The sequence below is a fragment of the Ambystoma mexicanum genome, chromosome 4q (assembly GCF_040938575.1).
Source record: "Ambystoma mexicanum isolate Mex_15411 chromosome 4q, UKY_AmexF1_1, whole genome shotgun sequence".
In the NCBI taxonomy this organism is placed as follows: domain Eukaryota; kingdom Metazoa; phylum Chordata; class Amphibia; order Caudata; family Ambystomatidae; genus Ambystoma; species Ambystoma mexicanum.
Window position 1 is genome coordinate 641587784 of NC_090928.1, and position 18030 is coordinate 641605813.

Below are 18030 nucleotides of genomic sequence, written 5' to 3' on the forward strand. Positions count from 1 at the left end.
GATTAATTCTCCAAAATGGCCCATTTCATCCCTCTGAAGGGACTCCCAACTGCGTCGACTCTCGCTACTGTGTTTCTAGAACAAATTGTTTGGTTGCATGGATTCCCATCAATAATAATATCTGATCGTGGAACTCAATTTGTTTCTGCCTTTCGGAGAAGGTGTTGTACTATTGCCAAAATCAACCTCTGGTTGTCCACAAGCCATCACCCTCAGACTGATGGGCAAACTGAATGAACTAATCAGACGTTAGAGCAGTATTTAAGGTGTATGTTACAACAATCCGAGGACTTCTGGAAAAACATACTCTGGGTAGCCGAGTATGCATACAACAACTCTGTTCACACGAGTACTGGCCAAACTCGATTCTAGACTGTGCACGGAAGACATCCACGGACATCAGTGTTTGATCCACTCGAAACTTTGGAAACGCCAGCAATAAAAACCTTGCATAAAACCATCACTCAGGTTCTTGAGGAAGCAACAGAACATCTGACTAAGGCCAAAGAAAGACAGAAACTGTTTGCTTATCGGCACCGAAACAAAGCTCCCGATTACCAGAATGGAGATACATTTTGGTTACCATCCAAATACATACCGTTGAAAGGGCCAAGGGCCTTCAGTCCCAGATACTTGGGCCACTATGCTATCAAGGCAATAATCAATCCTGCTGCCATGAAATTGGAGTTACCATCTCACATGAAGATTCACCCAGTATTTCATGTCTCTCTCCTCAAACCAATGACACCTAATACGCGGATTAGCCCTCCACCAGAGCCCGAATTACTAGATGGGGAGTCGGAGTACAAAGTCAAATCCATCCTGGACTCCAAGGTGGTTCGGTCCAAATTGTATTACCTCATAGACTGGAAAGGTTATGGACCTCAAGACCGAACATGGGAACCCAGTGAACACGTCCATGCTTCACGTTTAATCAGGCAGTTCCATCGCAATAATCCCACTAAACCAAGACTGGGAGGAGGACCACCCTTGAGAGGGGCTTGAAGGGGAGTGCTGTCATGGTCATCGGGCCGAGAACGCAAACATTAAAGGGCCACATTCACAGGCTTTGGTGCCAGGCTCATGAATAACAGTAAGCAAGAACATTTATTTGGGATAAGTGCTTTATTAAGGACATAGCACCTCATTTTGGGTGCAAAGTGTATTTAACATGGGAACTTCCATTCACTAAAGCAGCCCCATGTGTACTCTTGGGTGTGGCTGCTGCTATTGGGTTGCCTTGCACGTGCTGACTCTCTAGGAGTGGCAGGGTGTGGCAGGCAAGCCAGGTCTAGTGGGTGTGCCCACGATCGCGGCTATATAAGCTGCTCCGATCCCCGAGGCAGATGCTTCGTGGTAAGTCCGAACCCCGTAACGCTCACCGCTGCCTGGGATCAGACTTACCTTTTGAAATCCTGCTTCCTGCCATCATACTTACCACCTGGGGAAATCTGCTCTCACCTGTGTGCGTCTTCGTTGATCCTGGCATTCATCTTCAAATCTTCCGGAACGCTGAAATCTTCATCTTGGCACCGCAGCTCATCTTCAAATCTTCCGGAACGCTGAAATCTTCATCTTGGCACCGCAGCTCATCTTCAAATCTTCCGGAACGCTGAAATCTTCATCTTGGCACCGCAGCACAACGTGCTCCATCCGCGACAGCAGCACCTGCAAGGAAAAATGAATGACAAGGTTAGACACTTAAAAGACATTGGGCCTCATTACGGGTCGGGCGGTCCGGAATTAACAGTGGTGGTAAACCCGCCGCCACTGTTAATTCCGGACCGCCCGATCCCGAGTCCTGCAGGCGGGAGGTGATCTTCCCGCCAGGTCTGACCTGGCGGGTTGAACACCTCCCGCCTGCAGGCAGACGTGGAAACACCAGCACCATCACGAGATGGTGCTGGTGTTTCCACTTCCCCATTCCCATTGAGTCCTATAGGACTCAATGGGAATGGGGATTAACACCATTCCGCCTCCGTGACTCCCGGGACACCGGAGCTGTAATGCCCTGGTAATTCCGGGAGTCACGGAGGCGGAATGGTAATACGGGTCCAGCGGTAACCAGGCAGTTTTACCGCCGCGGTTACCGCCAGCCTCGTAATGAGGGCCATTCAGTTTAAGGTTTTGCGTTACCACCGAACCTCGCGCTTTTCCTCAAACCATCACTTACCTGCTGTCGGACAATGCAGATTCATCCATCTTCCACTCGGCTGCGTCCCACGCCTGACGGCTGCTTTTGGGCCACATTTCCACCTATTGGAAGAAAACAGAAGAGAAACATTATTCAGGAATTGACAACAATATCCGGAGCAATAATACAAAGACATTAAAACGAGAAGAGACAAAGAGAAAATAGAAAGGGAAAGAGATAAGAGACATTGGGCCTCATTACGACCCAGGCGGTAAGTTACCGCCTGGGCCGTGACTTTACCACCATGGCGTAAACTATGTTTACGCCATGGTGGTTGGCGGATTTACCGCCCCATTCCAACCTTGGCGGGGCGGTAAATCCCCATTTTCTCTTCCCCATTCCCATTTTGCCCCATAGGGCATAATGGGAGTGGGGAAGGCGTTAATTACGCCACCGTAAATTACGGTGGCGTAATTAACATCAAGGTCCCTTAGCGCCATGGATTTTAACACCTGCTAAAAGCAGGTGTGAAAACCTCCATGGCGCTAAGGGACCTCGGAATCAGGCGGTAAGGGTCGGCGCTGTTTACGCCGCCATAAAACCCTTACCGCCTGAGTCGTAATGAGGCCCATTGAGAGACACTTACTACCGACCAGGAGAAGCATAGTCACAGCTGGACTGGACTATTACTTACTGGGGATCAGTGAAGGAACTAGGTCCCATCGGCAAGCGCCCCTGCCAGAAGTAACAGGGTGGAGAGCTTATCATCAATAATTAATAGGAGCAGTGTCACCAATTTCCGTCGCTCACAGCTTATCTGCAGAGGCCGACGGGGGTGATCTAATTCCTTTGAGGGCTGCAACTGTGCCACAACGCCTCAGCAGAGACCAGGTGAGCGTAACAGTCACAGATTAAAATGTCTAACCTCAGCCTTTATTCTTTGACATTTGGTGTATTTTACTGACCATGATTCACTTTGTTTTTGCGCTGAAAGTGCAAGGCTGTTTCTTTCAGTCATTAATAAAATATGCTTTTTATTATTTGCTGTTCGTTTTTCTGCTGAAAAGTAGTTCTGAATTGTCACAGTGTACTCCCTTTTGTTGGATGACAGTTTCATTGGAAAAATATGCATTTATTTCTTAGCCCGCGATGTGATGTGGTTTTCCAATCTGCACTCGGATTACATTTTTGTTTTTGCTTTCTCTGGATTTCCCTTGCAGAAAGACACCCACATTGTCTGCCTAAATAGGCCCATGGGAGGTTTCAATGGCAACCATGCAGGCCTTTCATTTAAAATGTCTTGCCAGTATTTTGCATGTAAAGCATAATCTACCTTACTTTTTGCAAACACACACAACATGTCTTTTCCATGACATCTTTATGTTGACTGGGGAACATTTTTCTCATGTCTTGCTTTAACTTGCAAACACACATGCAAAGCTGTTTTTGAGTCTGTGTTTAAACATCCTGTTTTTCATGTGAAAGGGATCTTTGAATTTCTTCTTCCTTTATGAATCAAGATGCTGCTATTCCTTTGGTAACGACAGGTAGGCCTTTTTCTCATGGCCCATCAGTTCCATTCATTTGGGGCCTTTGATTATAACCCACAATGGGGGAAAGTGGAGATAAGTGTATTGTCTGCACACCCAGTAAAAATCCATCAATGCGGATGTGCCATTAGTCAGGGCAGGAATAAACAAAGTCTTATGCACCTTTCATTTGTGCCTAAGAGTACAGTGCCATTTCCTCTGAAGCTAAGGAAGAAGTATGTCAGTATCTGCACCTTAGCTGGCTTTTCGTTCAGTTCGATCCAGGTGAGTTTGAACACATAGGTGCTCCAAATTTTAGAACATTTCTGGTTGACAAGTTCCACTACATTCTCCAATAACCCCAGTAAACTCCCCGCTGTTCCACATCCACCACACTGCACCTTCCCCATCACCCTGCAGCACCCACACTTTTGCCCCTACACTCCAAAAATAAATTCCACATCATTGACCTCATCACAGAAGAAAGCCCAGACAGCCTTTTCATCACCGAGACCTGGTTTGCTGACGATTATAAGCCCATCAACCAAGAGGCCTTCCCACCTGGTTACAACCTTACGGTTTGGAACAGATCACAAAGGGGTGGAGGACTTGCGATACTACACAAACACCAATACCCACTGATAATTAAGGACACCTCAACCAACACCTCAGACTACAAATCCATCATCGTGAATCTGCAACTCTCACCCTCCACCTCGCATAGCTTCCTACTGATCTACAGACCACCTGGCTACAACAAAAACTTTGCAGACATATTTGGGAAAGTGTTGGCCACCAACCTTAACCTCCATCCAACACTTCCCATCTTAGGGGATTTCAACATCTGTTTTGACTCACCCTCAAATGCTATGACCCGATCACTCACAGACAATATAGAATCACTCCACCAGACACAATACATTTCTACACACTCACCCACACAGAAGGTCACACCCTTGATGTGATCATCAGCACTACTACCATATCTACCTTGCACCCCCTTACCCCCTATCATGGACTGATCACTCAGCAATTTTCTTCTCTTTACCGAAGACCACAGCGGCCGGCGGCCAAGGCACACACGACCACCACCAACCCTCCCTCCTCTCTTTCCACTATGGAATAATGTCATTATCACCCCTGATCTAGAAAACTCCCTCCTCATTTGTATTTGTATTTATTTTATTTATAGAGCGCACCAGGGCCGAGGGCATCCAGGCGCGTGTTTTAGTTACAACATGATAAAGGCAGACAGATAAGTAAAATTACAGATGAATTACAATTAAAATTACAGTTACAGATATACACATATATACATGAAGCAGTTACGCAGAGTGTATGAAGTCATAGCCTGAGTACATGAAGTGAGAGGGGTGGCTAGCGCATGGGGGGTAGTTGGTGAGTAAATGGTGGGTCTTGGGCGGTTAGCCAGGCTTTGGCCATAATTTTGAATCTGTGGAAGGAGGGTTCAGATCTTAACAAGTTGGGAAGTGAATTCCAAAGTTTTGCCACCATAATTGGGAAGCTGGCTCTGCCAGATCTTTGCAGGTTGAAACGTGGTATAGAGAGGCAGTTAGTCTGTGCAGTTCTGCGCGGTCTGTTAGTGTCGTGGAGGGCGAATCTGATGGCAAGGTAGGAGGGCGCTTGGTTCAAGAGGCATTTGTGGGTGAGAGCAAGTGTTTTCAAAGTAATTTGTTGAGGGATGGAGAGCCAGCATAGGTGCCGTCTGGTGTCAGAGATATGTTGGTTCCTAGGGATGTTGAGGGCTGCTCTAATAGCGTTGTTTTGAATAATGTGTAACTTATTTAGGTTGCATCTGTTGGTGCCCAGGTAGAGGGCATTACAGTAGTCCATTTTTGACAGCACAAGGGTCCTGGCAAGAGTGGTGCAGTTGGCTGGTGAGAGGAAAGGTCGGCTGGCTGTAATCAACTTACAGGTGTATGCCGCTGCAGAGGAAACTGCATTTGTTTGTCTGGCCAAGGATAAGGTGGAGTCGAGGTAGATCCCTAACCTTTTGGTGTCCTTGGAGGCCTTGATAATATTGCCATCAATGATGAAGGAATTGAACTCAGGGGTCAGTTTGGATAGTTTTTGGGGAGAGCCTAGAATGAGGAGCTCTGTCTTCTCGTCATTCAGGCAGAGTCCGTGTTGCGCCATCCAAGCTTGGATGACTTGGTAGATGGCGTTCAGTGAAAGAGAGTCTGCGCCGTGGTCTCCTGAGATTGGGATGAGTATCTGGGTGTCGTCAGCATAATTAGTATATGTGACACCCAGATAGACCAAAATATCTAATAGAGGTTTTGTGAACACGTTGTACAATGTGGGAGAGACACAAGAACCTTGTGGTACACCGCAGGTGACGGGTGCCGGTGAAGCGGCTGCTAGGGGAGAGAAGACACACATCGATCTGTTGTCCAGGAATGAGCTGATCCAAGCTGTAGCTTTGTCAGAAAAATGTGCAGCTAGTTTGAGGTGGCGACATAAAATTTGATGATTGACGAGATCAAAATCTGCAGAGAGATCAAGAAGGAGTAGTAGGGCAAGTTTACCCTTGTTTCGTAAATCTTCGATCTGTGTTTTGAAGTCGATAAGGGCAGTTTCAGTTCCGTGACGGGGCCAGAACCCGGATTGCCTTAGACCCAGGAGTTTATTAGATTCAAGATAGTCTTGAATCTGTAAGTATGCAGCCTGGTCAATGATCTTTAGTAAGAACGGCACCGTGGTGATGGGCCTGTAATTCGTAGATATATTGGCATCTAAGGTTGTTTTTTTTAGGAGCGGGATAACCCAAGCGTCCTTCAAATTGTCCGGAACAATCCCAGTACAGAAAGAGGAATTTATGAGCGTGGTAATGAAAGGAGCTAGCTCGTGGGCAGCTTCCTTGATGATAGGTGCTGGGCAGAGGTCCCCTTGGCAGTTGGAAGGTTTGAGGCTATTAATAATATATTCCACTTCAATAATAGATAAAGGTGAGAAGCTGAACGGGGTCAATGAATCTGGGATAGAATTTTTAAAATTTGGGAGAGATCAGGGTTGCAAGTTGGAGTGTAAATTGTCCTGTTTATCATTCATTTTAACTTGGAGGGAGGCTATGTTACCCAGGAGAGCGTTTTGGATATTAGTGCACCAGGTGCTATCTTTGATTGATGTGTCAGGTGCAGAGACAGGGGTTTCCAGTTCTTTCAAGATACTGAAGAGCTCTTTAGTATTGGACTTGGCTTGCTCAATGCGTTTGTTGTAGGTGTCTTTTTTTGCCTGGAGTATTGCTTCCTTATAGCTTAGCGAGGCTAGGATGATACTAGATTTGTTAGCTTCAGTGGGGTTGCTCCTCCAGTGTGATTCAGCGGTACGTTTTTCTTTGTGAAGAGTTCTGAGTTGGGGGGTAAATAAGGAGTTGAGTTGAGCTCGTGGTTTGGATTTTCTCAGTTTGGAGGGGGCAATGAGGTCACGTGATTTGTGCATAGTATCGTTGAATGTGTCAACCAGGACAGTGGGGTCCGTACTTAGTAGCGCTTGTTCATTCAAGACTGGAAGGATAAGAGGGAGTAGTTTGTCACAGGTTATGTTACGCTTGTTACGTGTGGGAATCGCAGGTGCAATGACTGGGGTGGAGCTAGTGGTTTTGGCGGGGATGTTGAAGGTGATCAAGTGGTGGTCAGTCCAGGCACAAGGTTGGTTGGCTGCCACATTGATACCGCAATTGAGGTCGGTTATCCAGTCAAGGATTCTACCTTTAGAATGTGTGGGGGTGTTGATATGCTGAGTGAAACCTAAATTGCTGAGCAGGTTGTCAATCGTTGAGGCAGCTGTGTCATTGGGGTGATCGAGTCCCAGGTTGAAGTCACCTAGTACAATAATTTGAGAATTGATGTTAGCGTTGTCTGCCAGAATGTTGGAGAGGTCGTCAGCGAAAGTAGATAACGGCCCTGGGGGCCTGTAGAGTAGGTGAAATGAGATGGTATGGTTAGGAGTGAGTGCGCATTTGGCTGTTAGGGCTTCCATGGATGAGATTTGATGTGAAGTGGAGAGGCAGAGGTTAAGGGAGTTTTTGTGGATGATGGCAATGCCGCCACCTTTAGATTGGCTGGTATTACGGTCATGTCTAATGATGTTATAGTCTGTCGGTATGGCTAACGAAAGTAGAGGTCCTGAGGCTGCGTGAAGCCAAGTTTCCGTGACGGCCATGAAGTCCAGGTCATGAGTTAGGATGAGGTCTGCGACCTCTAGAAAGTGGGCTGTAAGAGATCTAGCATTAATTAAAGCCCCTTTGATAGTGTTCACAAGGGGGTTAGTTGGTTGGGGCGTCAGTGTGTGTGGAGAGGAAGCAGTTCTGGTGGTAGATGATTGTGGGAGTTTATTGTGGCGGAAGGAAGTCTGATGGTGGTAGGAGGCGTGAGTAAGTCTGGTGCCAAGTCTGGCATTTCTCGAGGCAAGTGTGCAGGGTTGGAAGGGAGTGGGTTTAGACGCAAAGTGTTGGAGCCATAGGGCTGGGTTATTGAGATATGGGTTGGTGTTGTGTGTAGGTAAGGGCATGGTAGCAGTGTTGTAGAAATGTGAGTGTGGTAACAAGGTTGTGATGTGTTTGAGTGTGGGTGCTGGGTGGGCGGTGGTGCAGAATGTGATAATCTGGGCTAGAAAAAATACCTTTTGGAGGGGGGACTTGGAGAATTGCAAAACTGTTAGGGGCTGGTGCATGGTGGCAAGAATTGCCAGGGCTAGCAGGCAAATTACAAACATAACGTGCAAAGGCAGTATTGTAAGGTCACAAGTCGGACAAGCACTCATTTAAAGCGGGGTGGCATGAGTAAGCAGGTGGCTAGGATAGGTGCAAAGCCAGGTACATTCTATGCGTTTGATGTGAGAGTGCAGCAACGGCAGTTGTAGAAACAGGCTAGAGGATGCATACAAGATTGCATAGTGCAATTGCAGAATAATATCACGAGTAGATTAGGGCAGCGTTGCTGCAAAAATACATTTTGTTAGGCTCAAGTTCAATCAGGATACATATACGGGCTAGCAACTCAGTAGGCTGGTGACAATATGCAAATAGACATGCTAATGCACTAGAGGCAAGCAGTAGGGGTAACAGTGGGGTGGCTAATAGCCTAGCAGAGGTAGGCACTTCACATAGCATATCAAACATGTATGGTAGCTATCGGATATAGGCGGCAACTGGCCGTAATGAGAGTGCACAGGAGCTAAATCCAGAGCTGGTCCCGTCACGGAACTGAAACTGCCCTTATGTCTTGAAGTACAGCGCTAGTAATACCTGAGGTAGTCCGTATGGGAGGCAGGTAGCAGGGCTTAGGGAACTGGCGCAGACCACAGCACGGCACGCTCGGTCAGCTCCGTCAGCAGGGAGCATTCTTTCAATGGCCTTACTTCAAGGGCCGGCTCTCGCCTGCCGGCGAAGCGTGATTGGCTTAGGTAGGAGGTGGTAGCCAATCGACGGATGGATGCAGGCAAGCAAGCCAGGCAGCCAATATGGAAGGGGGCAGGCGCAGGGTGCCCTCGAGGCGGTGGCCATCTTAAGGCAGTGAATCCCAATTATGGTCAAAGGGATCAGCTTCTAAGTGCCCTCAGGACACGGCATATATTCAGCACATACAGCAGGAGCTGAATTTAGATTGTTTAAATGGCAATATGCATTTTTAAAATTAGATTGCTGTCACTTGGGGAGATCGAGCGTGGAAGGGCTAGAAGGCAGCAGGTAGTATGCCTCCAGCTTACCTCATCAGCATAGGTGGATGCAGGTGGGGGTGCTGCTCCAGCAGCAGCGCGCGGCGACGCTAGGGAGCTCCGGCTCCTCCGGATGGATCAGCTGGACTCAGCTCCGTCAGCAGGGAGCCTTCTTTCAATGGCCTTACTTCAAGGGCCGGCTCTCGCCTGCCGGCGAAGCGTGATTGGCTTAGGTAGGCGGTGGTAGCCAATCGCTTCTTACACTTACCCTCCAGGAAGGTTCATCACTGATCAAAATCTTCGGCCTCTGGCTTTTAAACTCCCTTACACCCCTTACTTCAACAAAATGGATCTCTCAGAGATCAGGACCCACACCCAGGTATTTCACTGCCACCTTAAATCACTAAAAACCCTCAAGCACCGTCTGGAACAGACCTGGAGAACCATCCCTATGGCCCAGAACAAAACCACAATAGCAAGAATAACCAGAGAATACTGACTGGAAAACAGAAAAACCAAGAAACCATTCTATGGGAACAAAGTCCTAAAAGCTCGAAACCCGAGAAAGGAACTGCACAGAATCATCTCCAAATTCAACTCCCCGGCCAGCTCCAGCCTCCCCGACCCATCTCCCAAGCCCTATGTGACACCTTATTATTACACTTCCACAACGTCCCTATTGACAGACACTCCACCATCATCTCTAAATTGGAGCACATTCCACGCCCCCTACCCAACCACATGCTGGCCCTCACCAAACCCCACTCAATACAAATCTTCAACTCTTTCTCTCCAATTTCACACAGGAGTTCCTCTCGCTCCTAGCACAAGCCGCCCATCTGGCTCCCCTGAGGTCCCCTGCCTGCCCACCCTCCTTAGAAACATCCTAGCCTCAACTTCCTACATCAAACCCCTCCTCAAAAAACCTACACTCGACCCACTCCTCCCCCAGAACTACCAGCCAATCTCCAACACTAACACTGTGGCCAAACATATGGACCGCACAGCATACAAGCAGCTTGGCCTATTTGGTGAAGCCAGCAACCTCCTAGACCATGCACAATCAGGCTTCAGACCACTGAGGGGAACAGAATCCTCCCACGTGTCCGTTTGGGATTAAAGAACAGCTGATACAGTGGGCTGCGCTGTACTCATCCTCCTTGACCTCTCGGCAGTCTTCGATACCATCAATCACACTATCCTACTAGACAGGCTACAAACACTAGGAATCAAAGACACAGCCCTCTCATGGATCTCCTCTTTCATCTCTAATCGCTCATAAATTATGCTCCTCCACCCGTTCACCTCCACCTCACGACCAGTAACAAAAGGGGTCATACAAGGAGCATCGCTATCCTCCCTATCCTCCCTAATCTTCAACCTCTACCTAAAACCTCGGCCCGCATTCACCCACTTCCACAATCTTACTTGCTAAGAATACGTAGGCGACACCCATATCATCCTTTAAATCGCTAAATCACCAGGCTACGACAATCCAGACCTGTCATCATGCCTCTCGGATATTGACCACTGGACGACTACCAACCACCTCATCCTGAATCCTGTGAAAACTGGAATCCTTGTCTGTGGGAAAACAGTGCTCCTTCTCCAACTGGTTCTGTGGCCACAATCCCTAGGACCTGCACCGGCAACTTTCAACTTGGTGAAAAACCTTGGATGCACAATGGACACAGACTTATCCATCTCCCAACAAACCACCTCCATATCTAAAACCTGTTTCTTCCATCTACAGATTCTCAAGCCTATTTTCCCTTACCTCACTGTTTCTCAGTCATCAACTCCATCATCCTCTCCCGCTTAGACTACGCAAACTACCTTTACCTAGGCGCACTAGCGTGTCAACTAAGGAAACTGCAAAGAATCCAAAACGCTACAGCACGCCTGCTCATCAACCTGCCTCCCAGAGAACACATCAGCCCTACACTAAAAATCCTCCATTGGCTCCCAATTGATCGACGCACTACCTTTAAAGGCATGTACATCACCCACCGGGCCATCCACAACACCGACCCGGAATTCCTTTAAGACAAAATCCAGTGCTACCACCCCTCAAGGAGTCTCAGATCTCGCACAGCATATTGCCTAGCGGTCCCACTTTACAATCCTGCACACTGGCCAGATCCTCGTTCTCCGTCCAAGCACCAATCATCTGGAACGCCCTACCCCTACACATTCGCAATATTGAAAATCACCTGAAATTCAGAAAGGCCCTCAAAACCTGGCTCTTCCCTGCTTCCTCTTGAAACCTTCCCCCTCTCCAAACTACATTGCTGTACCCAAACACAACAACATTCCTATCCACCAATCAAGGCAAGAATGCCGGCAGCGTTCACAACGGCTCACCATGGCAAAATATCGCCCTCCCCATGCCCAACAACCATCCTACTCATCAATCCCCAGGGATGCCGGCAGCTTTCGCAGAGGCACCCCATGACAAACTTTCACCCTCCCAGTTGTTTCTCCTCACCCCCTATTGTCCTCCCTCATCCCCTGCACCCTCACTCTCCGGGACCCGGCCTCACTGTTCAGACTTTCGTTGTAGGGAGATCACCAATAGCAACAGCAGCCATCTGCATTGGACAAAGAAAAAGCACACTGCAGCCAAACTCCATCCAAGCATACGGTACGCATACCTTACACCACGTCTGTGGACACAGGCCACAGGCATGCCCACCCATCCATGCTCTATAGAATGCAGCTATGGCTATGCCATTCCGACCTAGCAGCACACATAGCCGTCCACACTGAAACTCCTGACGTACCTCAACACCTCTGCCACTAGTATACAGTGTCAAACAACGAAAATAAAATTTGGTCTAGATGGGCGCACATTGAATCTTCAGCCATAGCACTCTATCCTAAACCACCAACAGCGCCCACCCATGTGCTTGGCCTTTGGGCTGCTTATTCGACCCTAGCTAGCCACCTAAATCCTAATCAAGTGGAAATTCACACAAGCATCTCTTAATCAAAACTCTTAGAACCTCCTACACAAGGACTGCGGTCACCGTGGGCGTTCCAACCACGAAGCGCATTGAGGCCATACAAATGAGGAAAGAGCACTATATAAATAATGAATACAATACAGCTCACTAGTCCTTTCACTCATCTTTCATTGGCGAACAGCACACCTTCCAATTTTATTAGTGGTCTTACTTGACATTGTGCTTGGTCTTTGCTCTTCGCACACTCGCTTTCCACCTCCATCATGTGGCTGTACCACATATTATCTGTTTTGGGGTGGTGTACATCTTCAACGGTATCCAAAATAACTGTTTCTGCATCATTGCTATACACTCACTTTATATGTCCAACCATATACATTTGCCTACAACAAAGGAAAGAGGAAGACAGCAACAGAAGTATCCTATATACAGCAATATATGCATTGCAAGAAGTCGTAATCCTGGACGTTGTGAGGAAGAAGAAGACTGTGAGTCCTGGTGCCCGTGGGGGCACATCTGTTGCAAGAATGTCACTATAAAGGTCGCCACATATATTGTTTAATGTCAATGTTCTTGAGGGCCTGCAGAAGGTGGGGCTGTGACAGAGGCTTTTCCGAACGTCAGATAAGTGGACCTAATAACACAATACTTTTACTCTCACAGCAGACGGAGTGGCATACACCACCTCATACAGGCCTTGGTGCCGAAAGTCGTTCCACTTCCTCACGAACGACTGCACATATATGAAAACTCCAGGGTCAAGCTGAGGCTCCTGTAGAGACATTGGGTCAACCGTAGGTGTGGCAGCTGTTACTTCTCTCCTGGGAGCAAGCTGTTGAGGAATTATTTGCTGATTCATGGAATTATTTACGTGGGAAATAGGGGACTTGGACACCAAACTGCACGCAAATCTGCGTTTGTCGAATCATGGAGTTTGCGCAGGCCCAGCACGTCTCTGTGATGTGACATGCGCCTTGCGCGAGACTCCACGCAGAGTGTGGGCCAGGCCTGCGCATCGACCAAATTAGGAACATGCAGAATGATGAAGAACATGTGAAAATGTAAGCGTGTTGAGGGACGCTACACGGCCAAGCAAGCGCACGCCCATCTCTGCGCAAATACAACTGTATTCATGGATTCAACTGGGCATGTGGGGTTGCGAAAAAGGACACACAAATCCTGGAATCCATAATCCACATGATAGCATGCATAAACATCAATGCGCAATCAACAAGCATAGGAACAAATGCATACAAAGCATGTAATACACAACATTCAAATATCTACAGCCATGATGAAACCAGCAGTACTCAGAGCCATTGTGCATGGACACCTCAGGAGGAGGAGGATACCCAGGGCCCGGATCTTCACAACACGCACCACACTTTTTGGGATGCCCGATGATCACATCTATGGCAGGTACAGGTTCCCCTCATATAATCCTAGACCTTGTCTGGGAGTGGGAAGATGGCCTAACATCACCCACCATCTGCTTCCATGACTGCACTACATTTCCTTGCAACCGGGTACTTCCAGCGGACCACTGCAATAGTTGGTGGTATATCACAGGCCACCCAGTCAAGCTGTCTACACAAGGTGCTGTCCTGTATAAAAGCATGTGCATGTGTGCGCAGACACATATATATGCCCCGAACACTGGTGGAAAGGCAAACAGTAATGCAGGAGTTCTATGCAGTGGCACTGCTTCCCTCGTGTACTAGGTGCCATAGACTGCACCCACGTAGCACTACAGCCGTCCCGATTGACAGAGCATATCTACAGGAACAGAAAGCACTGGCACTTCATTAATGTGCAGGTAGTGTGTGATGCCAAGGGAATCATCGTGGAAGTCTATGCTAATTTCCCGGGCAGCACACACGACAGCTACATCTTCCGCATGTCACCACTGCAACGGTCCCTGGTATCTGGAAAACATGGCTCATTGGTGAGTATGCATGCTTATGCACATGCATGCACATCAAACACTGAACAATAGTCCCTGACAATAACAACCATGTTGACATTTACAGGGGACAGTGCCTACTCGCTGACTACCTTCATGATGACACCCATCAGGAACCCCACAACACCAGCTGAGGTGAGGTACAATACAGCACATATAGCCACTCGGGGCATAGTGGAGCACACATTCAGAGTGCTAAATTCAGGATTCCACTCCCTTTACCACTCTGGTGGGTTGTTGCTATATGCACCACCAGTAGTCTGTAGAATAATTTTGACTGCATGCACACTGCACAATGTCACTACATGGTGCAATGTACCAGTGGACATGCAGGTGGGACACCGCCCACACCCAGAGGCACCCCCCTTGCCCATGCCTGGCCAAAAGGGACATGGAGATGCTGCACGCACACAGTTGGTGTAATTGTACTTATTTTATTTATTTATTTATGGCATTTATGTAACGCCCAAACCCATGGGTATCACAGCATTTGTTACAGACAGTAAGCGAATCAGTGACAATAATACAGTAAAAACAGTCATTTCAAACAGGGAGCACGGGAGGATTATCTAGCACCACAGAAATTGAGTTGTGTGACTTGGAACACAAGGGGTTTCGACTCCTTTAGAACAAAAGATATGTGCTTCGCTCTATTTGGTCAGCATGACTTAATAGTGCTGCAGGAGACATGGTGACCGGGCCTTTCCAGATAGATGGATTCATAATGTTTCACCAATTGGCTACATATAGAAATTGTGGGAGAACCTAGGGCGGCCTGCTAATAGCAGCGAGGAGTACATGCATCTCTGAGATGGAGATGATTCCACAAACATGAAGGCCATCTAGGCAATGAGGCTAAATCTAATTCATAAAACAATGCAGAAAGAAATGGTTGTAATTAACATCTACTGGAATGAAGGCTGGGCAGATTTGGGGAAGTTCCTGGAAAGTTTAGCAGAACTATTCATCGTGATAAAAGCAAGTAAAGTTCCTCTGAAGTTTTTGTTGGTAGACAACTTAAACACCCATTGTGTTACCTTAGAAACGCAGAAGGGTCCTAAGGGGGAGAAAATTGGTAGGAGACGAGGAGAACAATGCAAACCTTTTCAGGGGAATGGAACCTGGTAATGGCAAATGGGGCTATAAGGGGAGACGTCCCCCCAGCCCCTTTATGAATTTGTGGTGCCTCAGCTTCTATTCTAGATTATGTCTTCTTGTCCTCTCTTCTATTTGAGCTCTCTGAAAGGATTCAAGTGTGGGAGGGTGGGTGATCACAGTAGTGTTTCTGGTGGGCCCAAAGATCACAGTAGAGTTTCTGGAACAATAAGCTGGGATTTCCTGGCAGCCACTGTAGATCGGTGTCCTAGAGTGATGTCAAATAATGGCAGGAATAGAATGCTGAGCTACAAGAAAGTGGGAGTGAGGTTAAATGAAGATCTGACTAGAGTATGAGAGTATTTGAATGATGAAGAGCTGGGTAGGGAATGTACACCCTCCAACTTTCAGGCCTTTCTATGGTCAGTGGAACAGCCTGAGGCAAGCTCTATAGGGCCACGTAGTAAGCACCTGCCTTCATTTAATGAAGAGTCTGTATGAGGAAAAGACTCCTAAGGAAAGCCTTAAGGGCTCTAGCTGCCACTCCGCTGGAACCTATGATCTATAAGTTGAAGAAAAGGTCTCTCCAAACCAAATACAAATATTGGGTACGGGGACAAAAACATCAGAGATATCAAAATGATAGAGAGGCGATGCTTAGAGCCTTGGGCAAGGGAAACTCTCTGGATTTCTTGTCACCTATTAATCAGACAGAGAGTACTCAACCCTTGGTTTTGAGTAACGTGATATAAGAAAGGGAGTGGTGTAAGCACTTTTCTGATGTATATAGCAAAACCATTGATCGCCCCCCTGCACAAAAAAGGCCTCCCCTTGGAAGCTAGAAATATCGGATGATCTAATTTTGGATCAAATAAGGAAATCCTCATCCTCTAGCGCCTCTGGCCCAAACGGGCTTACTAACGGAATTATGAAGAGTAATGCATTCACCTGGTCTAGAACATTGGGTGTACTTTTGAGGAAATCGTAAGAGAAAAATACTTCCTAAAGTCATGGAAGTCATCTATAGTTGTCCCTATATGTAATTGAAAAGCAGAGGTTAATTGTATTTATCGAAAAGCTAGGTTTTGGTTAATTTTATGAATTTGTTGTAAGATTGTTCATTTCTAATGGAAGAGTGTAAAGAGTTCCAGAGGGTGGGAGCAGAAGCCGCAACATAGGAGTCTCCTGCTCTTTTGCTTTTGTAGCGGGGAGTGACAAGAGAACGTCTGGCACTAGATCTTAGCGTGCGATTAGGTATTTTACGAATTATACAGTCATCGAGTTAAGGTGGAGCTTCTTCGTGAATGCATTTGTGAGTCAGGGTAAGGGATTTAAAGATAATCCAAGCTTTAATGGGCAACCAGTGGGCATCACATAAATACATCCCCTGTGGAGTACACGCAGTGAAGCCACCTCCTACGTGTCAGTCAATGATGAATTGTGGCCTATCCTCTGTGCCCACAACAACACCCTGGGAATGTGCCACTGGGAGTGCACATTTGTGTGTGTCCATTAGACATAAAACAACATGTCCAAGCAGAGGCCCCTGAAAAAGACTTGTAAGTGGCAGTATACCACTACCACTTTGTAAAGTATGTAGTGAAATCAATATTGAGTACAAATGTAGAAATGGCAAAAATCCTTGCACAAGTACAAATATGATGCCACAAAAAATGCATTAACTAGGCAAAAAATCAAATCTTAGTACCTAGCCATTCATGCACACTAACATCAGCAATTCCACCATTTCTGAGAAGAAAACCAAAATCTGATTAAAGACCTGTATGACCATGTGCATCACAGGCACAAACATATCCATGCTGATGTGAGTGTGAAAGCAGGGGTGCAAGATTAAACATGTGACATATATTATATACAGGGAATAGGTATACATTGCCCCCCATATCAAAACAACAGAGTAAGAGCCAATTTGTAATCCAAAAAAGTGTTTGACACACTCCAAGGACCACATCCACAGGACCGTCAAATAACGGTGCAACCACAGATGAAAACAGCCTTGTGACTCATGTCCCTAATTTGCATGGCGATGCACAACTCAACCACACAGGCATATCAACTTGACAAAACAGTGTTCATATAGTAAACCCATAAGCACACAGCACAAGGAACAAAGAGTCAGAGCGACGTCACATGTACAACAACTGTACTACATGTAGACACCAAACCACGCACATAACGCCACAAGTAGGAAGGCATACTACACATTTGATGCCAACAAACACATGCAAGGACAGCCCTGCACCCACAACGTGTGTCACAAAACAAAAAACTGGTTTAGTGGCCATACCATTCCCTAACCACCACTATGCCCACAATACACCCTCACATCAAAGAAGTTAGGTTGAAACAGGGAAAATAAAGTGCACTGCAAGAGAAATGCACACCTTACCTCATCCCATGTGAACCTGCATCACTGTGACCGTGCAGTCCACCAAACTCCACCTCTGTCAGCCTGGAAACCACCAAACCATCATCCTGTGTCCTGTGCATGCATAGAGCTGCTACTTCCTTCACAATTTCTGCATCCATCATTTCATGCCAAAACCATCTGTAGAGAAAAACAATTCAATGTGAGTGCTGGCAACACATTCATGCACCCAAACATACACCAACAAGTGCCCCACTGAGTGACATGCCACAAAT